The 26,382-nt window shown below is 57.8% G+C and overlaps 1 protein-coding gene across 14 annotated transcripts in view; it reads right to left on the bottom strand.

Annotated features, from left to right (window-relative positions):
• Window positions 1-26,382, bottom strand: part of TNS1 (tensin 1) — a 279,839-nt gene that overhangs the window by 194,053 nt on the left and 59,404 nt on the right. Inside the window, exon 1 of one of the 14 annotated variants that reach the window (XM_043504833.1) lies at window positions 9,319-9,383. The exons of 12 other annotated variants lie outside the window; for them this stretch is intronic. The gene's annotated coding sequence lies outside the window, so the exon portion shown is untranslated. Of the gene's footprint in view, window positions 1-9,318; window positions 9,384-26,382 lie in introns of those variants that run through there. One more of the 14 variants, XM_043504837.1, reaches the window with a different exon arrangement.

The following is a 26,382-nucleotide window of genomic DNA, read 5'->3' as shown; positions in this document are numbered from 1 at the left end:
GCTTTCCCTCCCTCTCCGCATTGTGCTTTATTGCACATCTGGTTCCAGTTGTGGTTTGTAAGCGAGGGGCAGATCTGATGTCTTCCTTTGAAAGCAGGACTAGGCAACGTGTTTTAAAAAAAAACGAAGAAGAAGAAGGGAGGGGGAAGGAAGGAGGAGAGGGGGGAAAGTGAAGTTAAACGAGTGTGAAAAGGTTTGCTTCTGTTCCTCTGCTTCTCACTGCAGGCTCGGTCACATAGGCCACGAGGAGGCATTTCCCATGCAAAATGGGATCCCGTTAAAGGCCTATTCTCAGATAAATAACAGAGAGAGTGGGAACCTACCCCCTGCAAGCTCTTCTGGATGAGAAAGTCCCCAAGTTAGATCCTGCAAGGCTGGCAATCCCCCAGCTGGAGTCTGCTCCCCAGCACAGCAGCCATCCACCGCTCTGCAGGGTTCTCTGTTGGGACCACTTCCCTCCCAGCCATTTCACCTCTGTGCTCCAGTCTCCTGCTCCGGGCAGATCTAGGTCCTCGGGCTACGGAGGGTGGAGACTGTGCCAAGTCTGTTATTCACGTATTGATTTGTTTTTTAAATGCACAGAGTCCAAGTGCCTCTTGGTGATGGGCACTTCATACATGATTGAAGTAAACGTCAGGGCCGATTTGGCAGAAAGACCACCATCGATTTCAGCCGGGGGGTGTCAGAGCTCAGCATGTCTGAAAATTAGCCCTTTAATAAGGACGGACATTTTGGCTAGGGGTCAGAGGCTGGGTAACCCAGCCCTGTATCTCCCCGCATCCATACTCCGCTAGCTAGAGACAAGCTCCCACAAGCCCAGCTCCATCTAGAGTAGCCCAGGCTGCCTCCCCAAAACCTGATTGCTTCTTTGCAGAATTAGCTGGGTCTCTCCCAAGAGCAGGGTGTCCCCGGGGACTTCCCATCCTCACAGGCAGGCAGGACACAAGAAGAGGACTTATTTTATCCAACAGATCCCAGCCCTGCTCCATAGCCAGACAGCAGCATCTGTTGGGCCCATCAAAGTATTACCTCCCACCTTCCCTTCTCCCCCCTCCGCCCCCGCCGCCAGGGCTAACTCGACAGATCCCCCATCCTGATATCGAGCAACCCCATCCTCACCGGGCTGGCAAGACGCTGTCTCAGCCCAGGCTGGTCTGGTTGCTACTCTAGTCAACGGTTTCAGAGTAGCAGCCGTGTTAGTCTGTATTCGCAAAAAGAAAAGGAGGACTTGTGGCACCTTAGAGACTAACAAATTTATTAGAGCATAAGCTTTCGTGAGCTACAGCTCACTTCATCGGATCCGATGAAGTGAGCTGTAGCTCATGAAAGCTTATGCTCTAATAAATTTGTTAGTCTCTAAGGTGCCACAAGTACTCCTTTTCTTTTTACTCTAGTCAAGTCTCCATTTCCATTCAAAATCTGCTGAGATGAGGTGCATTAAAGGATTAGGGAACCATTTTCTAAAGTACATACACCACCACCCAGCTCGGAAGGCAGAGCGGAGAGCAGCAGCTGCTGGCTGAGTGCCCAGCTCAGAAGGCAGAGCGGAAAGCAGCAGCTGATGGCCGGGAGCCCAGCTCCGAAGGCAGTGACACTGCCAGCAGCAGCAGAGAAGGGTGGCAATGTGAAAAGTGATACTCAACAATATCACTTTTCACGATGGGACTTTGTGCCCCATTGCCACCCTTACTTCTGCCCTGCTGCTGCCAACCCAGGTCTGACAGCCAGAGTCCCCCTGCCTCTAGGTGATTGGGGTGTGAGCATTGGGGGTGAGAAAGGAGAGCCCAAGCCTGGGTGGTGGGGCTCCAGCTGTCCCCTTTATCTCTGTCTCCCAGGAGTGCACGGCCCTTCTGCATGAGTCCAAGCCCCCTGGGAATGACAGCCAGAGCCCTTCAAAAAACACCCACACAGCTCGCTCCTCGCTTGACACTTTCCAACGCCTCCCTTGGGATGCCTGCCCCATAGTTTGCGAACCGCTGGCTGGGGGGGTTAGGACCCAAGACCTGACCGAAATCTGGGGCTGAAAGCTCTCTGGGCTCTGAGCTAGCCGGATTCCAGCCACATCCCCACCACAGGTATAAGCAGCAAAACAAAACAACCAGGGGTGCTCAAGCTTTGGCCTCTCACTCCCCAAGCGGGCAGGGGCTGGGGGATGCTCTAGACGTGGCCCCCTCGGGGAAAAGGGAATGGATCTCCCTGCTGCTCAGCAAGTCCCCTCGGCAGACATAGGAGCTGGCTAAGAGGCTGCAAACGTTGCTGCATTTGGCTTCCATTGGGCTGAACTGAGGGCTGGAGCGTGCAGACACAGACGGCTGCTGGCAGTTATGGGTTTGACACAAAGCCCGCTGAGGTCAACAGGAATCTCCCCACTGGATCAGGCCAGAGGCTGACAGCCCAGCCAGGTCTGGAAGGAGTAGGACCTTGCTTTCCAGCCAGCCAGAGAGCAGGAACTGTCTCCAGGGTCCCCAGGCCAGATGGTTCATCGTCTGGACACCTGCCATGGTTCAATGTGACTATCAAGCACTCCACCCTGGAGGCAAGGGCCTCCCCTTCCAGCCCCACATATGAACTCGGGGTTAAGAGCATTGGAAATCCTGCCGAGCAACAAGCCCTCCTGCCAGCGATTGCCTAGAGACAGACTGGCATGAGCAAACGCAGAGACCTCCCCCCGGGCACCAGCCTGGCACACGGACATGGGCGGGCTCCCAGGTGCCTCTGGACGGCCACAGTGAGAGACCCCATTGTCACTAGGGACAGGGCAAACCATTGCCCTTCTGCCCGGAGGTTACGGGTCTGCGTTGCAGCTCACGGGGGCAAAGGGTCTGAAAGGGACTGAAAACAAGCCAGAGAAGAAACCTCCATTGCAACTCCCGACGACCCTCACATTGCCCTGGGTTGGTACCTGGGCACAGTGACGTAACATACGGATGCTGGGCCAAATCCTTGCTTAAGCTCTCCCGCCCGCTTCCTACCCTATTTCCCCTTCCCAGCTGCATCCTATGGAAAGCCTCAGCCAAGGCAGAGGAGCCATACAGCCTTCATGGCTTTGCTCACCAATGAGCAGCCCTGCGAGAAGACATTTCTCTTCCTCCACACTCCCCTTCCGCTCCCCCAAGGGGAGCCAGGTCCCTGGCCAGACCCCACAGCTGGTGTGAGCCAGGTAGTATTTATGTTGCAGTAGCTCCTGGGAACCCAAGGATAAAGATGCTTATTGCACTACCTGCGCTGGGCAGACACGCACCACAGCACACGGCCCCAGACAGCTCATAACTTATCCCATGGAGCAGGTGAACAGGAGGGAAGGAACAGACAAACCAGGGAGGTCGGGGGTCAGACTCAGAGGAAGGAACTAAAACAAGCGTGCATCGCCAGAGACACCACACTCAGCAGGGCTAGGTGGGTTTACACCAGATCCACAGATTCCAGGTGGGATTGTCTCATTTGACCTGCTGTGTAACCCAAACCAGAGAACAGCCCCAAAATCATCCCTAGCGCAGATCCTTTAGGAAAACAGCCAGGCCTGATTTAAATATAGCCATTGATAAAGAATCCACCATGGCCCTTGGTAAATCGCTCCCTCTTCCAAATGTATGCCTTATTTCCAGTCTGAATTTCTCTCGTTTCAACTTCCAGCCATTGGGTCTTGTTAGATCAGCAGTTTCAACCTTTTTTCATTTGCAGACCCGTAAAAAATTTGAATGGAGGTACAGAACCCTTTGGAAATCTTAGACATAGTCTGCAGACACAGGCCACAGGTTGACAACCACTGTTAAACCCTTCTCTGCTAGATCACAGAGCCCCTTATGAAACATTTATTCCCCATGTAGATACTTATAAACTGTAATCAAGTCACCCGTTAACCTTCTCTTTGTTGAGATCAGTGACTGTCCATCAGCCACCGCCTGGACAGTTCAGCCCCCCTGCCTCGCACTACGCTGCACTGCACCTCCAAACTCACATGGCCTGGTCCACAGGTGGCCCATCCAGACAATTTCATGGATTTCTTATTGCAGTGAATTTGTCCTCTGCCGGCACCCATCCAGTGCGAGGCAGGGCCTGAACATACGGGAAGACCCAGCCCTTGCCTCCAAGAGCTCAGACGCACAACGGGCGAGGGATACAATCAGGCACTTGTACACGTCGATGCCACTGTCTTTTAATTAACTAAATACCCCTGAGCTGAACCCATCTGCCCCGCCACTTCCCCATGGGACAGGGGCCAAGCCGTTGTATGTGTCGGGGAAACAGGGGGGTCTCAAGAGGAGACAGGAGGGAGGAACATGGGGGTACAGACCAGCTGGGGGAGGGCCCAGGGCCGGCAGCGGGAGACAACGATGACCCAGGCTGGCACAGCTCCTGGAGCAGAGAGAGCAGGAGAGGAGGGAGCAGGGCAGGGCAGGGCTGTGAGAGGCCAGGACAAGAATCTCGAAGGTGGCCGCGGTGCCGGGATTTCGAGCGTGGGCACCACGGGCAGGTTGACAGCACTCCCCCCATCCCTGCACTGATCACAGCCCGGCTGTTCTCACCCCTGCCCCATCTAGCTCAGGTGTCACTCCCCCCCGCACACACCCCGCATGCTGCACGGGGATTGGGGCTGGATCCCCCACTGGGGTCACAACACGGCTCCACGGACGCTGATGCGGCATCTGCCCATCAGACCTCTGGGCCAGGGGACGGTCAGTGCGCCTTGTACAGCACCAGGCACGAGGCAGTTCTTAGGCTGCAATGGGGGCCGAGACTGCACCTGGCCCCTGGGGAATCCGGGGTTCAGTCCAACTCCACTTCCCCCAGCCCATGCACTCCGGGGATATAAGGGCCTGATCCTGCGTGCACCAGAGTTTTGCCATTGACTCGAATGGAAGACCTACAGTGGGCAGGTCGGGGGTCATGGGGTGGAACCCCAAAGCTGAGAGAGTTTTCTGGTGTCCTCCCTGCTAGCTATGCGAGCCCCGGGGCACGTGCGATGCAGCCCGTGGTGCGTAGGCAGGCCGGTGATGGGGAGAGTGCCAGCTTGGTGACCTCGGGGAGCACACCCCAGCCCACGAGAAGTTTGTAACACATTCCGAGCGAGCTCCACGGTTAAAGCAAGGCCACATGGGCAGGGCCAGCGCCTAGGTTGTTCCTGAGCTGGTCTGAGCAGCCGTTGGAGAAGAGCTCAAATCCCTGCGCATTCACATGGATATGAAACACAGAAATCAGCATGCCACGTCCAGCCCGGACAGCCACGCCTGCATTCGCAGGGACAGCCTGGGGCACATCTCACACACTGGGCCTGTGGCAGCACTCGAGTGAGACCCTTCCATGGGGGAAGAAAACCCCAAGCGCTGCAGGAGCCCAACCCAAGACGGGGCGCTCTTCCTTACGGAGACAGGACGCAGCAGAGGGGCCTTTCAGAGGAGGTGCACGGCTGCCGCCTTGTAATTGTTGCAGCCGCCGGGCTTTCCCCCAGGAGCAAGGCTGTCAACACCTGGAGTCCTGCCAAATTCCAATGCTGCCTCCTTTACATTCCCCCCCTGCATTCACACTGCTTCCTGCCAGCTGCGTTCCACCCCAGAGGTGGCTGCATGTCGGCACTGGAGCGGGAGCTGTGCACGACGTCACGCTGTTTGCCTCTCCTTGTGCCTCTCCGGGCCTGACGAGATTCCAGAGATTCCAGCAGCTGCTTGCTCGGCCTTGCAAGCCGCGTTTTCTTGGGAAATTGCAGGAAACTTTATAGCTTCCAAGGGACCAGAAAATCCTGGGAAATGCCGGACCCCATGTGGATAAACAACCAGGCCCAGCCAGCGGGCGTAAATACACACAGGGCGACAGGTTCCAGATTAACGAACGGAAAGGCGATTGCTGGGTTATGACCCAGGTCCGTTCCCCACCCCGGAACAAGACGCTCAGAGGTGACCAACGCGGGTGGACGTTTGGGGCCACCCAGAAACATGTGGACCAGGGCCAGGACCCTGCTTCCAAGCCCCTCCGTTTGCATGGATGCTCCACACCCAGCACGATAACAGGTGCTGGTGGAGACAGCGAAGAAGCCGACGGGGCTCTTGCAAGCCCAGCCCAACCGGGAGAGCCGCCGACTTTAACATGGCTGTTTACGGGGCTGTTTCTAGCTAGACCATGGAATCACTGATGGGGCGGAGGGGAACTGCTCCCAGCCTGCTGGTGATAAGCAAAGGATGCAAGCGCCAGCGAGATCAGAGAGGAAAGCTCCCACTGGAAACCCATGCCCAGGTTAGGATGGTGGGGTGGTACCTGAATTGAGATCCAGCTGCAAGGGGAAGGAAAATCCTCCTTAGCATTGATTGCTCAAGCCAAGGTATGTCCGCTGTGGCTCTAGATCTAACTCTCGACGTGTACCAAACACGGATGCATTCCTGCAATTAACAACTGCTTCTGCACTAGTCGGGACCGACGCCGCAAGAGCCAGCAATTCACGTGCTCCAAGCCAGGAGCGGCCCGCTGTTTGGGTCAAGAGCGCTTCCCCCCGCCCCACCCAGAGCACAACACGCATGGCCAGGTGCGTTTGGGATGCAGGGTCCCCCTCCCTTTGGAGTCCCCAGCATCAGCATCTCCTAGACTGGATTAGTCCATCCTGATTAGCTGAGCGATTCGCAGGGGACGGGTTGTGAGGGGAGTTTGGGCCCTGGCAGGGCATTTCCTTCTACAAAGATTTACAACATATCACTGATTTCCGGAGGGGGCGCGGATGGCCGAGTTACCACCAGGCCTTCCGCAGGTAAAGGGCTGCTCTGGTCCTGTGCACTCAGACAGCTCCACCGTGTGGCAAGGAAAGATCCCCTTCACGGTCGCAAAGCAGCTAAGGATCGGCGGTAGGCCTGCCCGGGCCCCAAGAAGAACAGATAGAAGAAAGGACTATCCTTGCAATGGGACGGAGTCTGGAGACCCACGCGTTCGTGATTAAACTCTTGACTGCACCCAGGGGTCCCCTCGGCCCTGCTGGCTTCGCACTTTTTCACCCAATCGGTCTCTGTGCTTCTGCGGGAGAGCCAGCAGCAGTAGCATCCTCAAGCCACTGACAGGGAAACCGAGGCACTGGGCACTCAGTGACTCTCTCAGGGCATCAGCAATAAAATCCACATCTCCTGGCTCCCCGCCCCACGCTTCCCACAAGTCCAGGACGGCTTGCCGCCCTGCATGGCTTGGGTGATGGAGCAGCTCTGCCCACAGAGCTCTTCCGAGGACTGTGGTCAGGGGGCTTACAGAAGCAGTTGATTGCTGGGGGCTCCACGGTCCCAGCTGGGGTGTGTAAGAGGTGGCCGGGGAGCCGTTCCTCCCGTCGCAGGGCAGGTGGGGCCGAGTTCTCACAGCCGGGTGACTCATCCCCAAACAATCCCTGCCGAAAACCCCAGACCATGTAGGAGGAACCATCTCGTCACCCCAGACGGTGAGACATCAGCCTGCATCCTGGTCCCCGCCCACACAGTCCCTCTGCTGCTCCCCCAGCAGGGCAAGTTCAGATTGACTGGGGGGGTGAAAGGCCTCTGGCGTTTCGCAGGTGCTGGGGGGCTGCACAGGCTGGAGGTAGCAGAGAGCACAGGTGGGGCGTCAGCCAGCACTACTCCCACCCCCCGGGGCAGCTTGCGGAGCTGCCTAGGGACCGTGACACGACACGCACAGCGACTCTGGGCACGAGATGGGCTCCGGGCTGCTGGGGCCGATGCCAAGCCCCCGTGGACACGGCCCAGCTTTTCTCCGGGGCCGAGTGACCCCCTGGAGCTCAGACAGTCGCCGAATATCTTTGCAGCGACAACCCCTCCCCCCCCACACACACACCCCCCCCGTACTGAGTAAACACGACCTGCCCGCGCAGGGAAGGTGCGACTGACCCCTGCTACCCAGAGCCATGGCACCAGCCGGGCCCACACAGCAGCACAAGGACACACATTCCTGCATTCCTCAGCGCACAAAGCCCCAGCCAGCCGCCGGCGGCCCATGTTGTGGAGACCAACGGGGTTGCTACCTTTCCGTCCAGGGAGGAGGGGAACGGCGGGCACGAGGGAGGAACCTGCTGCAACATCAGCCGGGTTGGGCTTGGGCAGGGGGGTCTCTAATGGCCCTGGTCGATGGACACAGACTCAGCCCAAGGCCGGAGGGTCACAGGTCACCGTTCCACCCCTGCTCCCGGGGGATGGCGGCCTAACGAGGCAGCAGAGTCTAGTGGTTAGAGCACCGGACTGGGACACAGGAGGCCTGGTCTCTGCCACTGGCTTTCTGTGGGTTGGACGCGCCCCGGAGCCTGTGTCAGCTTCCCACCTTGGCCCGGGCATGGCCACGGAATGGCACCTCTGGAACCCATGCACGCTGCTCCGCCGGCCCCCGCGAGAGGCCTGGAGCCCGGGGCCAGAGGGAGCACCTGCGGGGAGCAGCGGCAGGAATCCAGCGAGCGACGCTGCCAGGCACGGCTTGCTGCTGGGGTGAAGGCGTCCAGGCGCCGCGGCCTCCCCATCATCGCCCGCTTCTTGGCCCAAGCCAGGCTCCCGGACCGAGAAACGCAGGCGATGCCAGGAGCTGCTGGTGGCCTAGTGCCCTTGCGCTAGTTCCTGGCACTGGCACTCCTCCTCCGACCCCTGCCCACTTCCCCATGGAGCTGGGGTACACCCAAGCAGCCTGGCATTGCTCCTCTAAGCCCGGCTTGCGTGGCTGTCCCCTCCCTCCCCCCCAGCATTGACCCCCACGATGCATTGTGGGGGCAGAACTTGCCCAGACCCTATGGCATGTGCCATCCGGCACCCAATGCTCCAGCCACGCATGGCTATTTCCCATCTCCCCTGCTCTGGCCCTGTCCCATCCCCGCGGTGACCCGTGGGTAGCCCTTTCCCACGGCACCCACAAGACATTCACAAGCGAGTGACCCCTTGCACAGAAAGGACCCCGGAAACAGGCTTGTAAGGAGGAGGGCAACTCCAATGGTGATGCTGGCAGCACACGGCTTGTCCTGCTCCCAAGACCTGGCTGCATGACCCTCCCCGAGCTACCCGCTGCCCTGGGAGCTGATGAGCAACCAGTCCCCCATCCCTGGACTTGGGTTCCCTTGCTGATTGGAGCTGGACGCTGGCACTGGGTCTGTGCAGAGGGGCAGGGAGCAGCCCCACCGCCCCCTTCCAAGCCTGGTGCAGGGCGCTTGGGGGATGCACACCCGGCGGTACAAAGAACGAACTGTTTGGGGGATTGCACACAAGAGAGAGGGAGAACCAGCGCTGGGTCTCCGGCCGCGCTCTGTGCCTTTCCCGCCCCCTCGCTGGCGGGTGGTAGGGCCGTGCCCAGAGTTGGGGCAAAGGTCCAGTCCAGGGCCCCCCATACCTGCTCCAAGTTTCTCCCAGCTGTCCCGAGCGCCTGGAGCAATTGTTTGTCTCAGAACTCAGTGTTCAGGCCCTGCCTCTTGGCTCCCGGGCACCGCTGGACACTCGCCAGCAGCCTGTTTAATAATGTACAAATGGCCATTAGCTTAGATTTCGGGGGGGTGGGGGGGACAGGATATTTTGCAACAACAAGCAGCTTGTGGCTGCGGGCCAGCGAGGAGCAGTGTCCTCTGCACGGCTCCAAGAAGGCAGTGCAAGGTGCGGGGGGGGAGGGGGGAAGAGGGAGAGATGAACACCCCCACCCCCACTCGAGGGCACCCCCTACTGGTGCTACCTGGGGCTCCGCTGGTTTGCTCTACCCCTCGCCTGGCTACAACGGGAAGGCCAAGTCGGTACCAGCAAGGAGACGGCACTGGAGAAATCAGCGATCGTTTCACTGAGGGGGGGCTAGGGGCGGGAAGGAGGTGCCCCTCAACAGCTTGAGGGGGGCAGGGCTACCGCCTCCCCTTGTCCTCACTGGCACCAGTTCTGTGCCACGGGGCAGCCAGCGCCCGCCTGCTTTGACTGGACACGTGTCTAGTGGCCCGTCCGTTTCCCACCGGACTGAAATTCCTCAATTCAGGGGGCAGCCCTGCCCCCCTCAGGCGGTAGCCTAATTGTCTGAGACACAGCAGCCATCTCCAAGGGGGCCGAGAGTCAGGGCTTCTGGGCCCTATAGCCAGCAGGGTTGGCGTCCTTTGCTTCCCAGCAATCGGGCCGGGGCTGGGCACCTTGCATCACCCTCCCTTTCTCGTCTGGTCCCTTCAGGACTCTCGAGGCCTGGCACAAGGCTGCAAAGTTTGGGTGGCAGACACGGGGCCACTTGGGGCCGGTCCACTGGAGGATAACAGCCCCCTATTGCTGCCGCCGTCTAAGGGAGCTACCCCGTCAGCTCCAGCCGAGCTCTGTGGGGCGGCAGGACATGCACGGACGGGACGCCCACTTCACACGCACCTAGGGATCCATCCCCGGCGTGGCTGCAGCCACCTCCACCTAAACTCCCATAAGCCTCTCTGCCCGTGCTAGGGCCAGGACGTCGGAGAGGATGCGAATGGGGGGGGATGCTGCGCCCCGCCCTAGCAGCCGCAGCAAGGGCCTCTGGGAGCCAAAGATCCCACGTTGATGCAAACGCTCCCGGTACGACGAGCCGAGACCCGTGCAGGCAACACTGGCAATGTTTGCCCAGAGCAGGCCACCCCACTGCTCCTTAGAGAGAGCCCGCTGGGAGCTGGGCAGCTAGCACACAAGGGGGGGCAGCGCCCACGAGGATGACTCCTGAGGGTCTCACCGGGCCGGTAGGTAACAGGCATGTGTGGGGGCCTCAGTGGCTCAGCTGGGGATGAGTGGCGCGAACCCAGGCTCCTGGCGGAGAGAGCAGATGGGCTTTGCCAAATCCACTCCCCCCCCGCCCTGAGCACCCTGCTCTTGTCCTGCCTCAGCCATTCTCCGCAGCCCCAGCTGAAGCACGTTCCCCCCTCCCCGGCCCTGGCCTTGGCTGCTCAAGTGGAAAAAGCGGAAGCAGCTGCAACCTTTGCGCCAGCCCCTCGGCCTACGCGGAGTCCGGCAGCGGCTTGGTAGGTACGGACGCCAATGCCACGGAGCAGAGGGGGCTGCGCAGGTGGGCCCAGGGGGAAGAACCAGCAGGAAACAAAGCACGATGGAAGGGGAATCCCAGGGACAAAACTTGCCGACTTGAGATCCATGAGGCAAGAACCATCTCCCAAGGGCAGGGGCGGAAACCTCGGTGCTTGGCTCATTGAGACCCAGATTGGCCAAGGCGCTAGAGAATGCTGCAGGAGGAACGCTCCACTCCCTGGGGCGGGCAAGGAGGCTGGCAGATCCATATATCTAGCGTGTGCATGTACCCTCTTACCATGAGATCTAGGTGCCTCCCCCCCCCCCCGTGTATTTAGCCTCACAGCCCCCTGAGAGACAGAGCTCTTTATCCACATTGCACAGATGGGAAACTGAGGCACCAGGCGGCTAAGTGACTTGCCCAGGGTCACGTAGGAAGTCTGTGGCAGAGCAGGGACTTGAACCCAGGTCTCACCAGTCTCAGATTGGTGCCCTGCCCAGCCCCTCTTCTCCCCTGCGCTCCAGTGGGCAGAGAGAGCAGGCAGGAGGGAACAGCGCGGGTCGTCGTGGAGACAGCTGGATTTCTCAGCACCTCTGGACACCCCACAGGGCGGGAGCAAGAAATCTCCCTGTCCTGCCACAAACCAGCCTTTACAAAGCTTCATTATGCCCCTCCAGGCCCAGTGGCTGATCCCGCTCCAGGTCCCGCCCATGCTGGCTCAGGAAGAGGACTGACATTCCTAGCCCACCCTCCACCACTCCAGGAACACACCCCGATGTGCCTCGCGTGTCCTGCGCCTCCCTTCACAGCCCTGTGCCCATTTGTCCCCGTCTCCAAAGGCAGGACAGGCACCAAAACTGTCCTTTTAAAGAGACGGCCCCGCAGTCCACCGGCACCCCCACTAGGCACCGGCCAGCGTCTATCCCCGGGGGGCAGAGGGTGATGGAGGGCTGCCGCTGGGGCGGGGAGAGACAGGGGGAACTAGGGCACAACGTGCGTCTTTCGCACTGACAGCGCTGTGCCAGTCACCATGGGCACGAGCCAGGGCACGACCTGGAGACACGTCAGCCGGCCCACGAACCTGAGAGCTCAGGATGTGGGATCGGGGGCGCGATATCACAACAATTTCAATCCCTGGAGACTAGACTGGGCAGATTCCCAACCTCCTCAGAAGACTGAGCCCATGAGAAATCCAGCCTTGTTCCCGACAGATGGCAAGGCGGGATCCTCCGGCCCACGAAGGGATGCAGCCAGAGGGGATGGTCGGTCTATTGGCCACAGGACTCCAGTATAGGTCCAGTATAGGTGCCAAGGACTGCTGGCCTTTCTCCTAGCCTGGCCCCTTGGTCCCTGTATACCTGGGCTGAGGTCCATGGGCAGGGTCCATGGGACACACACACCTTCCTTGCTCAGTGAGCTCCCCTGACCACACGGATCAGCCCGTGGCCTTCAGAGGGCAGAGAGAAAGGGCTGGGGGGCTCCAAATCACAGCAGAGCCTGCTTCTCAGAGCGAGCGGATGCAAACCAGCAGCCGGGTTCCCCCGGGGGACAGAACCGGCCATTCCCACGCTGGCCTGCAAGCCATGCAATATTTATCCCTCCCCCCGGCCGCAGCTAAGTGCAGAGAAGCCACGGGCTGCTTGGCAAGCCAGGCCAATAAATATTAACAGACAGGCGGCGGATTTTCACGCTCATGCACAATTTGCGGAGCTGCACAGCCACGTTCTCGCTGCAGAGAAGAACTGGGCTCACCGGAGAATGCAGAGTCTGAACGAGCACCCAGCCGGTCGCTCGCTAGCCCAATCGCAGGGGGCCCGGCAGGGCGAGAAGTCTGGCTCTGGGATGAACCGCCAGGTACCTCCCGGTTCCAAGTGCTCTGCGGACGCCATGAGGACAGCCTCGCCGCAAATGGGTTGGGGACTTTCAGGTGCACCCGTGGCCAAGAAACTACGTATGGCAGCCGGCAGCCCATTCCCTGCCTGCCGACTCCAGGCTAGCGTTGAGACAGACCCATGCATGGCCACATAGTCTGGTCTTGGTGCCTGTCTGCATCCAGATGCCTCCATAAAATCTTCTCCCTTTATACTCACTGCAGCCACACAGCCTCCAACTGACCGGGACCTGCACCCCTGCAGCCGGGAGCAGCTGGCGAAGGGTAATTAGCTCCTTCCAGGTCTTTCAATCTAACCTGTGGCCCCATCTCAATACCGTGGTCAGGGTCGCTGTGTCAGAAAACAGAATTAGAGCAGCCGAATCCCCCCGGGATGGATAGGATACATCTTCCACCCAGCCTGGGCAGTGGTGGCTGGGAGTTGCTCCAGGGGAAAGCAACCACTCAAACCTCCCCCAGAACGGGCACCTTAGCACTGCCACAGCACTCCTCTACCCAGAGAGCTCGGCAGCATGAACAGGAGCAGCCCAGCCACCGCCGCCCTGAGAGACGGCTGTCTAGGAGCCCTGTCTTTCAGATGGGGAAACTGAGGCTCAAAGAGGAGAACTAACTTGCCCAAGAAAGGCAGGCAGTGGCAGAGTCAGGAATAGACTCAGGCATCCGGTGCTATCCACAGTATCCTGACTGGGACAAATTGGGTATTTAACACTGGACTCTCCACTGGTCCGCCCCCACTCCCAAAACATAATGGGGATGGGGGCTGCTAAGAAACCGAGTCGGCCACAACCTGCAGCCCCTTGTATTTTGCCACTGGAGATATCGTCCTGCATGCAGCTGCTGTAAACCTTGAGCTGTGCGAGGCACGCCAAGGCGCAAAACTGATATTTCCAGTAAAAATTGCCTGAAGAAATAAGCCCACATGGTCACTGAAAACCCTCTGGCTCAACTCCAACCTGCACCCGCCCCCATTTCCCCTCCCACATCAGCAGGTTGTGAGTAGCCTTGCTTGCCCTGTTATAAATGGCTGCTGGGTTCCTCCCCAGAACCAGCTGCACCCAATCAGTTGAAACAGTACTCTGTACATATGGACTAGGGGGAAATTAATCCTGTCCTCGCACCATTTGTGTGGCAGGCCCGACAGCCAGCAGAATTGGCAGGGTGATGCCAGGTGAAGGCAGGACGCAGTGAACCAGCATTGCAGGTTCACAGGGATGTGCCACAGAGCGACCCTCTATTCCAGCAGGCGGGAGAGTCGGGCGGGTGGGGCCAGGCCATGATTTGTGGCTATAAAGATCCAGCTATGCCCCGCGATGCTGGAGGGAGACAGCAGCTACCAAGGACCTGCTTGGGAGACCCCTTCCCCTGAACCAATCCGAACAGGAAGCCCCTGGGCCCGGCTCGTGTGCTGGGACTAGGCCCAGAGACCATGATCTGTCCCCCTCCCATTTCTGCTGTGACTCCCCCTACCCAGTGATCTGGCCCCATGAAAAGCACTATGTAAAAAATCAATCCAGAAGGATCGTCCGTTCCATGGATTCGGCGCCAGCTAGCAGCATCCGGAAGGACACAGAGGCCTTCCCTTCCCAGAGGCCCTGGGGATGGGAATGGGGATGGGGATGGGGGGGCACCTCTCCAAAATCGTCCACTAAACACGTGAGCATTCTCAGCGTCCCAGGAGGGGCTGGGTCACAGATCGCCCCTTCCCATGCTCCTTCCATCCTGGAATTTGGGAAGCAACCAGGCTCCAGTGGCCAATGGATCCAGTTCCAGCGCAGCACCCTGCACGACGCCCCGCCTTGATTGCATCCAGGCACCCCTCTCTCCCTTGTAAGAATTGCTGTCAGACAAACACCAAGCCGGGGTGGTCGGGGGGGCGGGGGGGACGACAAACTGCTTGGATCCACTTCCAGCTGCTGAGAGATGAAAATAGCCCAGGGCCAGAGGGCCCAGGGGAAGGCAACGTGAAAGGAGCCATCAGGCACGCTGCGATCACTCCACCCAGCCCCGAAATGGAGCCTCAGCCAGCAACACTACACAGCACCGCAGGCTAGGAAGTGAACGACGCCCCAGCCCGGGAGGCTGGCGACCCTCAGGGGGGGTCACACACGTGTCAGAGAGTCCAGTCCCCTAGCCCTTCCACACCGGTGCCTGCGAGACAGGCCCGGGTTGCAGATGGTAGAGAAGTGGCCTTGCCAATTGAATTTCCAAGAGGAATTCAGCCAGGACGCCAAGGGGTGCCAGAGCCTCCGATCCCCAGGAGCCAGCAGGGGCCTCGGGTGTACCCAAGCACAGCGCACGCAGCACCCCGCCAGGCACCAATGCCATACCAGCAGAGGGGAGCCCCCTTCGGTAACCCCCACAGAGCTTTGGCGCTAATGGCTATGTACCCCGAGTCCCAAAAACCGAAGGGCCGACTCTCCCCCAGTCTGGGCTCTCTGCTCTCTTGCTCTGTATTAAGTGCATATTACATGTGTACGCGCCGATACTGTGTGTGTGCGCGCGCACACGCGCCAGGCTTCTCCCTTCGCTGCTAACCCCTGCCTGGGATCTAGATAAAAATCCATGGCCGGATTCCCAGTGCCTGTGCACCTCATGAGCATTACTATACATTAGGGCAGGGACCTGAGAGACAGAGAGTAAACCTGCGGCAGGAACGGAACCAGATCTCTCCAGCACGCGGCCGGTGCACTGAGGGCTGGGCCACTGCTCCTCCCAAGTGCTGATGGCTGTCCTTGCAGCTAGCTGGTAGATCTCTCCCAGGGCCCTGGAGGACTGGGGACGACTGTCTGTTTGCTTTTTTTTTTTTTTTTTCCCTGGAAATCTTTGGGGGCACTTGAGGCAAACCTGCAGGAACCCCTCCCCATCGCTGCAGGATGGCAGGAAGGGAACTGCTCTCTAGCGCGCCATACGGGCTGGGTAGCAAGGCCAGGCGGCCCGGACCACCGCTGTGAGGAGCAGATTGGAGAAGACACAAATACATCTCGAGTTATGGGCAGCAGAGATGGCTAAGGGGCCAGCGAGGCTCCAGGCTGTGCAGAGGGGAGGGGATCACAGAAAGGGCCAGTTTCATGCTTTCTAGGTACCTATCAAAATCCGGCTCTCGTCCAAAACACCCTCTACACACCCCAGCAAACGATGGTTCTTATTTCTAACCACTCCGACACTCCCCACGGGAACTGAGCGGCGACGAACGCACTTACAGCACAGCAGTGCGACCCACGGACCCTTTGATTTTCATTCATTTGGCTTTTTAAACCAAATGAGAAAGACCCGCTCAGGCCCAGTCAGTGTGACCGAGGCGAGCCAGCGAAAAGGAAACATGCCGGCCACGCGCCCAGATCCTGCAACAGGGGAACTTCTGCCTACAGGCCCCTTGACTTCACCACGACTCCCCGCACAAAGTCCTACTCGGCTACCAGCCACTGTCCTCCTCCTGCTGACTGCAAGGCCAAAACCCACACCGGATCCAGCCTGCAGCCCATACCGCCCTCTGGCCCAGGCCCGGTTTTGCCTGCCACTGTCTTTTCAGGGAGTACGTATCCCAGCTGTGTCCAAACGGCTCACAGTTTCCTTTTCACCCAGTGAGCACATTCCTCCCTGTAATCTGGCTGCGAAGAAACAGATCGGCCCCTTGGGTCCCCCGACCGCGGCTACTGCACCCGTGAAAGCAAATTGGGACACCGGATAATATGCAGGGCAGAGGACGGATCCAAACACCCGTCTCCTCTCTCACCCAGTGCAAGCTATTTCAACCAACAGTCATGGCTCCATGCCCCCCATTCCAACAGAGCTTTGCACCCAAGGAGCTGGGAAGGGCCATGAACAGAGATGGGGGTGAAAGGTAAAGCTCAGATCCAGACACACCTTTCATCCCCTCTCTGAGTTCAAGGGTGGCCAGACCCGGCTCTGGCTCTACACGGGGCGCTCTCAGGCATGGCGTGGGAACTCCAGAAGCTTGGGAGGCTCCAACAGGCACCTGAAAGCTTGAACGCGCTAAAGGCCGAGCTGGATGTTTTCAGAGAACTGGCTCTTGGCAAAGAGAGAGACTTCCTCTGTTTACTGCTCCTGCCCACGCCACCAACCACAATCCCCTCCTTCACCCCTGAGAGCCTTTTCTGGAAGATTATGTATGTTGCAGTAGTTGCTAGGAACCCCCCGGTGCTAGGTGCTGTACAAACACAGAACTGACAGTCCCCATCCCAAAGGGCTTATCAACAGTGATATTTGGGCATTCCCAGCCAGGGGCGAGGCTGGAAAATCCTCCCGTGATCTGAGTTTACCAGTTTCCCCAGGCACAGCTTCCAAAGGACACGGACGTCTGGCTAAAAGATCTGCTCTAGGAATTATTCTGGGCCAGTTCTCCGGCCTGTTATCGAGGAGGTCAGACTAGATGTTCACAACCGGCCCTTTGGCTTGGGAATCTATCACTCAATGACATGGCAGCATCTCCATCATTCGGAGATCGGCTCTAGCTCAACCACCAGATATGGGCTGGACACAGGACTCCCTGTAGGAGGTTCTCTGGCCTGGAGGTCAGACTAGACGGACAGAATGGCCCCTTCTGGCTTTGCTCTACGAATCCCCGAGTTCCTGGGTTCTCCAGCTTTGCATGCTGCCAATTGCACAGCCGTAGCTGGAGGAAGACGCGTCCAGCCACGCAAGGACAAGGCTCTGCGGTTTCTACCCCGGCTCTGCCACTGACTCCCTGGGTGACTATGTGCCTCAGTTTCCCTAGCTGTAAAATGCATGCCTACCTCCCAGGAGGATTCAGTATAGCACACAAAGACAGCTAAGGACAGGGGGGCCTCCTTGCCTGCATCTCCCCTTGATGTGCTGATGTGGGGAGCGGGCAGCCCAGCCCCTCTTTGTGCCTTCCAGCCTGGTGGGATCTGCCCGCAGGATTAGGCTTTCATGCCCCACAGGAGGGTTTTGCTCCCATTTTGTTCTGTCGGGAGTGGCAGGGAGCCAGGCTCCAGCAGGTTTCACAGCCCCGCTGCTCTGCCTCAAGGTTTGGGATCAAAGGGGGGGGTCAGCCGTTCCGGCAGAGACAGAGAGAGGGGTCAAGGTCTCAGCTGGGAATGAAAGCAGCTCTGTAGCTGCACAGGGGAGGCTCCGCAGGCCAGTCTCGGGGGATGGGGGAAGAACAGCCTTCAATAAGAGGGAGCTCTTCCCCCCCCCACGCACCCACACAACCCCAGCCAGAAGGGAGCAGTGATTTGTAAGTACGTAAAAATTCCCAGAACCGCGCTGACCCCTGGCCTCGCTGCCGAGGTTGGCCGCTCGCCGGCCGCGGGGACAGCCTTACATGGGCATCTGCAGCGGCTTAATGCTTCCCAGATGAGGCACCGTGTGTCGGGCCCGAATTAGCATCCCTGGCTGCTCCCCCGGCCCCGCACCCCCTTCGCCGCAGGGCCAGGAGCCCCGGGCCCCACAGGGTGAGGGGGGAGAGCGCTGGCTGGCAGCTTCAGGCGCGTGTCCCCCCCTTGCCAGACTGAATTCCTCACACACACAAAGCGAGCCAGGTCCTCCCAGGGCGCGGGAACGGCCCCCACCCTAGAGCTGAGGAAGCACTGCTTCTGGGGGGGTAACGGGGGGGTGCCAGGAGCTCTCTGTGCAACAGACACGAGGGGGCGACAATGCACAACCACAGCTGGCACAGTACTGCCCCTTCCCGGCACATCCCTGCCCCGCCCCCCCCCCAACACACACTCACACTCGCGGCCCCCTGCACTCCCCTCCCCCATCCTCTCCCCACACACACACACACACACCACTCCCCTCCCCGTCACACTTGCCCTGCACAGTCACACCCCCCATTCCTCTCCCCATCATGCTCCCCCCGCAGTCACACACACCCTCCTCCCCGTCACACTCCCCCCACAGTCACACACACACACACACACACCCCGCTCCCCTCCCCATCACACTCGCCCCGCACAGTCACACACACACACACACACACCCCTCTCCATCACACTCGCTAACCCACTTCGAATAGCAGAGTAGCCGCTGTGGCTGACGGGCAGGACAGACTGGCCACCTCAAGTCCCATCCCACCCAAGGCCCAAGGCCAGACTTGGGGCAGCCAGCCCCTCCCGACACTCGTGTCGGGGACGTCTCCTTGGCTGGACAGCCCCTTGGGGAGCGGGGAGCCGCGGGAATGCTCCCACAGGTGAAGTCACGCGGGCTGCAAGCGGGGGGCTGCAGCCCCCGCTAACAAAGGGGAAGTGCCTCTGTCCTGCATGGCTCGCCATGGCCTGTGTGCACAGCCCTGGACTGGGACGGCAGCTACCAAGCCCCTGTGGCTGGGCTTCAAGCCAGACTGGGGCTGCAGGGGGCAGGGGAACTGCTGGGTAAAACACACTGAGGGGGCGGGGGGGCGTCTTTAGTCCATGCCCCAGCTCCCCGCTTCCCCAGCAGGGCCCAGGGGCTTCTACAGAACATGCTGTACTCTTGAGCTCTCCCATACTAGGCCCACCAGCTGCGGGCATCTCCAGCCCGCGATGCCAGGTCTGCCCGCCGGAGCTCAGGCTGGGCACAGAGATACAGCAACCACAGAGATTTCACCTCGCCAAGAGGACTAGTTGGAGTCTCTCCGTCTGGGCATTACAGTCTCCAGTTCCTTCTGGGATCTACACGGAGAGGGAGAGTTTTTGTACCGGTCCGATTGGTTCTGTTCACGCCCCAGCCATCAGCAGCACTGCAGGGACAGGTCAGACCCCAGCCTCCTGCTAGCTTTAAGATCCCCAGTATTCAGGGCAACACCTCAAGACCTTTCCCGCAAGCTTTGGGCACCGTGTTTCGGTCCTGGACAAACGGGAGAGTGCCAAGAGGAAGGCAATAGGACGAATGGCCTCACGAGGAAGGTCCTCAAATAGGACTCGGGGGAGTCAGCTTCAATTCCAGTCTCTGCCACTGCTTCTCCGTGTGACCTTGGCCACATTACCTGATCTCACTGTGCCTCCATTTCAGACATTGCCTAGCGCAACAGGTCCAGGATCTAAATGGCAGCCTCTATGAACCACCGGGATATGTGTAACAGCTCCCCCCCACCCCCGAATGCTAACACGTTTTGCAAGGAGAGGGCAAGTGACCTGGACATGCCGAGCCGGGTGGTGGAATTCTGCCAGGACAGCTGCCTACAAACACGCAGCAGGGACCTGACAAAGATAGGGATCATCTCTGCTTATGAGCAGCCCAGGGCAGAACAAAAGGTCACGGGACTTGGGCTGAAGCACGGGACGAGGGGAGTTTAGATGAAATATTTAGGAAAGAACATGAAATTGCTAAGAATAGCTCGGGTGAAGGGACGGGCTGCCAGGGAGGGCGTGGAACAGCCACCAGGGCAGAACAAACACCAGGCAATCTGGGAGGGTTGAGGAATCATTAAAATGACCCCGCAGGTGGCTTTCCACAGGTCTGATCAGCAACACCCCTCATCTCCCTGCTTCCTGAGCCCTCGGCAAGGGATCAGGGCCCAGGGGCTGTGTCTGCCAATGACGGCCCATCCCCAGTGGCGCTGCTTCCAGAGGAGCATCCCCCATCAGTCACACACAGCACTTGGGCAGACAGGACATGGAGCCAACAGGGCCAGAGACAGGGATCCCTTCCGAACCCCCGGCATCCCGGGTCTGGCAGGATGCCTGCCCTGCTGACACCCCTGGCGGGGAGAAAGGCTGCAGGACTGTCGGGCCAGCATTCAACAAGACGCAGCCGAAGGGAGACGAGACCCCTCAGCTAAGGTTTGCGCTGGGGAGGGGGCTGGCAAGGGCCTCCCGGAGCTGCAAAGCCCAAGCCACTCTTGGCACAGGGAGCCCATATGGGCCTTACCAAGGCCGTGTGCGGCACCCGCCCTGCCCCTCTGTTTATGCAGCTAAGGAGCTGCTCAGTTGTCTCAAACCTCTGCTCCCCTCGGATCCTGCTAAAGCTTTTCTCCATCCCCACCCCCCATTTTTAACAAAGTCTTCTGCCTCCCCACCCGTCCCACACATGCACACAGCCTCCTGCTATCCTAGTGTTTCAGTGTCATCAATCACCTTGGCACCAAGGAAGTGTTGTGCACCATTCAGCAGCTGCTGTGCTCCACCGCAGAGGGGCTGCATTTCCCGAGCGAAGAAGGGGCTATCTGCACAGTTTACGTCTCTACTGCAGCCTTTAATTTTGCATAAGCACAACAGTAAAGGGCACAACATTCTATGTCCTGAAATAGGCCTAAAAGACCCTCAGCCGTAACAGCGCTGTGTCCCCACTCACAGTTCAGACTGGCGAACCGGTGCAGCTGAAAACGAGAACCGATCCAAGGCTCCAAACTCCCACTGAACCGGCACTTTGCAGCTGCACTGACCTAGACCACTGCAGACAGAATAGGAACTGACCAGAAACCCCAAACCCTGCTTGGGTTCTGTGACAGAGCCGGGAGTGGGGAGGATTGAATCATAGAATATCAGGGTTGAAAGGGACCTCAGGAGGTATCTAGTCCAACCCCCTGCTCAAAGCGGGACCAACCCCAACTAAATCATCCTAGCCAGGGCTTTGTCAAGCCTGACTTTAAAAACTTCTAAGGAAAGAGATTCCACCACCTCCCTAGGGAACCCATTCCAGTGCTTCACCACCCTCCTTGTGAAAAAGTTTTTCCTAATATCCAACCTAAACCTCCCCCACTGTAACTTGAGACCATTACTCCTTGTTCTGTCATCTGCTACCACTGAGAACAGTCTAGATCCGTCCTCTTTGGACCCCCTTTCAGGTAGTTGAAAGTAGCTAGCAAATCCCCCCTCATTCTTCTCTTCCACAGACTAAACAATCCCAGTTCCCTCAGCCTCTCCTCATATGTCATGTATTCCAGTCCCCTAATTATTTTTGTTGCCCTCCGCTGGACTCTTTCCAATTTTTCCACATCCTTCTTGTAGTGTGGGGCCCAAAACTGGACACAGTACTTCAGATGAGGCCTCACCAATGTCAAATAGAGGGGAACGATCATGTCCCTCGATCTGCTGGCAATGTCCCTACTTATACAGCCCAAAATGCCATTGGCCTTCTTGGCAACAAGGGCACACTGTTGGCTCATATTCAGCTTCTCATCCACTGTAACCCCCAGGTCCTTTTCTGCAGAACTGCTGCCGAGCCATTCAGTCCCTAGTCTGTAGCGGTGCATGGGATTCTTCCGTCCTAAGTGCAGGACTCTGTACTTGTCCTTGCTGAACCTCATCAGATTTCTTTTGGCCCAATCCTCTAATTTGTCTAGGGCCCTCTGTATCCTATCCCTACCCTCCAGCGTATCTACCTCACCTCCCAGTTTAGTGTCATCTGCAAACTTGCTGAGGGTGCAGTCCACACCATCCTCCAGATCATTAATGAAGATATTGAACAAAACCAGCACCAGGACCGACCCTTGGGGCACTCCACTTGATACCGGCTGCCAACTAGACATGGAGCCATTGATCACTACCCGTTGAGCCTGACGATCTAGCCAACTTTCTATCCACCTTATAGTCCATTTATCCAGCCCATACTTCAACTTGCTGGCAAGAACACTGTGGGAGACCGTGACAAAAGCTTTGCTAAAGTCAAGGAACAACATGTCCACTGCTTTCTCCTCATCCACAGAGCCAGTTATCTCGTTGTAGAAGGCAATTAGATTAGTCAGGCATGACTTGCCCTTGGTGAATCCATGCTGACTGTTTCTGATCACTTTCCTCTCCTCTAAGTGCTTCAGAATTGATTCCTTGAGGACCTGCTCCATGATTTTTCCAGGGACTGAGGTGAGGCTGACTGGCCTGTAGTGCCCCAGATCCTCCTCCTTCCCTTTTTTAAAGATGGGCACTACATCAGCCTTTTTCCAGTCGTCCAGGACTTCCCCTGATCGCCATGAGTTTTCAAAGATAATGGCCAATGGCTCTGCAATCACTTCCGCCAACTCCTTTAGCACTCTCGGATGCAGCGCATCCGGCCCCATGGACTTGTGCTCGTCCAGCTTTTCCAAATAGTCCCGAACCACTTCTTTCTCCACGGAGGGCTGGTCACCTGCTCCCCATGCTGTGCTGCCCAGTGCAGTAGTCTGGGAGCTGACCTTGTTCGTGACGACAGAGGCAAAACAAGCATTGGGTACATTCGCTTTTTCCACATCCTCTGTCACAATGTTGCCTCCCTCATCCAGAAGGGGCCCACACTTTCCTTGACTTTCTTCTTGTTGCTAATATACCTGAAGAAACCCTTCTTGTTACTCTTAACATCTCTTGCTAACTGCAACTCCAGGTGTGATTTGGCCTTCCTGATTTCACTCCTGCATGCCTGAGCAATATTTTTATACTCTTCCCTGGTCATTTGTCCAGTCTTCCACTTCTTGTAAGCTTCTTTTTTGTGTTTAAGATCAGCAAGGATTTCACTGTTAAGCCAAGCTGGTCGCCTGCCATATTTACTATTCTTTCTACACATTGGGCTGGTTTGTCCCTGTAACCTCAATAAGGATTCTTTAAAATACAGCCAGCTCTCCTGGACTCCTTTCCCCCTCATGTTGTTCTCCCAGGGGATCCTGCCCATCAGTTCCCTGAGGGAGTCAAAGTCTGCTTTTCTGAACTCCAGGGTCCGTATTCTGCTGCTCTCTTTTCTTCCCTGTGTCAGGATCCTGAACTCGACCATCTCATGGTCACTGCCTCTCAGGTTCCCATCCACTTTTGCTTCCCCTACTAATTCTTCCCAGTTTGTGAGCAGCAGGTCAAGAAGAGCTCTGCCTCTAGTTGGTTCCTCCAGCACTTGCACCAGGAAATTGTCCCCTACACTTTCCAAAAACTTCCTGGATTGTCTGTGCACCGCTGTATTGCTCTCCCAGCAGATATCCGGCTGATTGAAGTCTCCCATGAGAACCAGGGCCTGTGATCTAGTAACTTCCGTGAGTTGCCAGAAGAAAGCCTCATACACCTCATCCTCCTAGTCCGGTGGTCTATAGCAGACTCCCACCACGACATCACCCTTGTTGCTCACACTTCTAAACTTAATCCTGAGACTCTCAGGTTTTTCTGCAGTTTCATACTTGAGCTCTGAGCAGTCATACTGCTCCCTTACATACAATGCAACTCCCCCACCTTTTCTGCCCTGCCTGTCCTTCCTGAACAGTTTATATCCATCCATGACAGTGCTCCAGTCATGTGAGTTATCCCACCAAGTCTCTGTTATTCCAATCACATCATAATTGACCTGGGGATGTCACAGGGACTGGGACTGTCAGCATTGGGGATGGGATAGCAGGGGGGTGACTTCACTTGAGGGATGATACCTGAGCCTGTAACCTGAGCCAGGAGGGGGGTTGGGGCCAGGTGACACCTTTGCCCAGGAAACTGGACAAAGGCTGGAGGAGGAGCCGGGGGTTGGGGAGGAGGAGGAAGCTGGCCTGCGTGAGTCGGCTGTAGGTGATTTCAGTTTGGAGCGGTCTAGGGAAACGGAGGGAGCCCCAAGGCTAGGGTCTAAGCTCCCTGCCCCAGAGAGGGACCTGAGTGAGGGGTCCTGGTTGTACCTACAAGCTCTGTTTGGAACTGTGTTCCTGTCATCTAATAAACCTTCCGTTTTACTGGCTGGCTGAGAGTTACGGTGAATCGCAGGAAGAGGGGGGGTCAGGGCCCTGACTCCCCCACACGCCGTGACAGGTTCTGAATCACGCTCAGATGCAAAATAATCAGGCTGGAGAGGAACAATTTGTTTTCCAGTGTCTGGCTGGGAGCAGGCGTGAAAATGCCGACATCTCCAAGTCAGCAGAGCCCAAAGGAATTGGGAGAGGTCCGAAAGCAGCCGCATTTCAGCCTCTTCATCTGAATTCACAAGTTTCCGAAGTTCCCTGGTCACTACTGACAACATAAGGACTGCATACTGCCCTCCACCCACCTCTGCCCCACTGCCAGTGATGCAATGGACAGATCATTTTGCCCTTGGGGAGTCCCACATGGAAGAACGCTAACACGCAGCAGAGCGCTTGGGAAATGGAATTCTTCCAGCCTCCTGGCAGAGCCACTCCAGAGCCCCACTTTTGCCAACTTTCTATGGCACAAACCCATCCAGAATGTTGCTGTTCACGCTCTGGATCTCTGTCAGGGAGAGAGGCTCCAGGCTGACAGCATCATTGACTGCGGAAGCTCTGGAAACCTGTCCAAGTTGGAGCCGCTGCTGGATTGTTCCATGGCCGTTCGATGTAGCAGACCTCGCCTGTCAGAACCCATGTATCCTGTTCTCTAGCGCGCCTCTACCATCCTCGGCACCGCAGTATTCACGGAGCCAGTTACAGCAGAGGGTGTTCAACCATACAAGGAAGCTTCCACACCACTTGAACCCCAGCTTGGTCTGTGGTCTCCCTAATGTTTACCAGGGGCCACGCCCTGCCTGCAATTCTGTACAGCGCAGAGACATCTAGTGGTCGAATAATGCATTGCAAGTAAATATAATCGCACTGCTTTTTCTCTGCAAGTGACGACTTCCAGTACGCGAGGGGGGGTGTTCCCGCCCCGGGTCGAGAGCCAGCGAGGACGATAAAGGGGATTTGGTGGTGAGGCTACTGGACGCAGACAGAGCCTGGGGTTCTCTCTGGCTCTCCAGCCTGCACTGCCCAGCATCACCACTAGGAGTGTCCCTAAATCCTGCTCATGCCAGGACAGCTGAGCGCACCACACAGTGCTCTCTCCGGGTGCATGGTTCAAGGCCGCATTTCAGGACAGGGATTTGAGACACGATATGGGGAGGGAAAGGGGTGCAGTGAAGGGAAGGATTTTATGGGGCAATGTAAAGCACCCGGAGGCACCAGTGGCTCCAAGGTAGAGCCCCGGCTCATCTGCTCGTGCGGGGATCTCTCCTGGGAGCAGCCACCACAAAGAGGTTTAGCATTCCCTTTGTCTGGCCAGGTCAGAAATGCCACCTGAGTGAACACAGCTCTCTCTCGAGGGACTCCGCTCTCCCAAGTGGGGTGAGCCATCCACGCCATGTGAGGATAGCTCAGTGGTTTGAGCATTGGCCTGTTAAACCCAGGGTTGTGAGTTCAATCCCTGAGGGGGCCATTTGGGGATTGGTCTTGCTTTGAGCAGGGGGGTGGACTAGATGACATCCTGAGGTCCCTTCCAACCCTGATATTCTATGATCAACAGCCCTGCCGTGAGCTGTGGTGTGCAGCCCAGCCCTCAGAGGAGACCCTACAATAACAAAACAAGCGTGTGTGGCCCTCGGGGGCCACCCTGCAATCACAAGCCAGCATGTGCGGCGCAGCCACAGACAAGCCCCATCCTCGCCACCAGCCCTACCAGGACAAACCGAGGGTAGCTGGATCTCATCCAACGGCCATTCTCGTGAGGGTGGGCAAGGATATTGGGGAGCTGAAGAGCTCAGGGGAATGAGGGGAAGACTTTTGTCCCCCAGGGCCTGATTTGATCTCACTCGCGCAGGCGCAAGACAGGAGAGATCCACATCCCAAACCACCCCACCCCACCACTGGCACCAACGGGGCTCTTTGTTACTCAGCAGTGGCACCGAGGCCTAAGAGAGCTCTGGAGGCTGCCGGCCTCTCCCATCCCTAGAAGGGGGTCCCT

The sequence above is a fragment of the Dermochelys coriacea genome, chromosome 11 (genome assembly GCF_009764565.3).
Source record: "Dermochelys coriacea isolate rDerCor1 chromosome 11, rDerCor1.pri.v4, whole genome shotgun sequence".
NCBI lineage: Eukaryota > Metazoa > Chordata > Testudines > Dermochelyidae > Dermochelys > Dermochelys coriacea.
The sequence above is the reverse complement of the archived record's forward strand: the minus strand, read 5'-3'. Positions and strand labels throughout refer to the sequence as shown.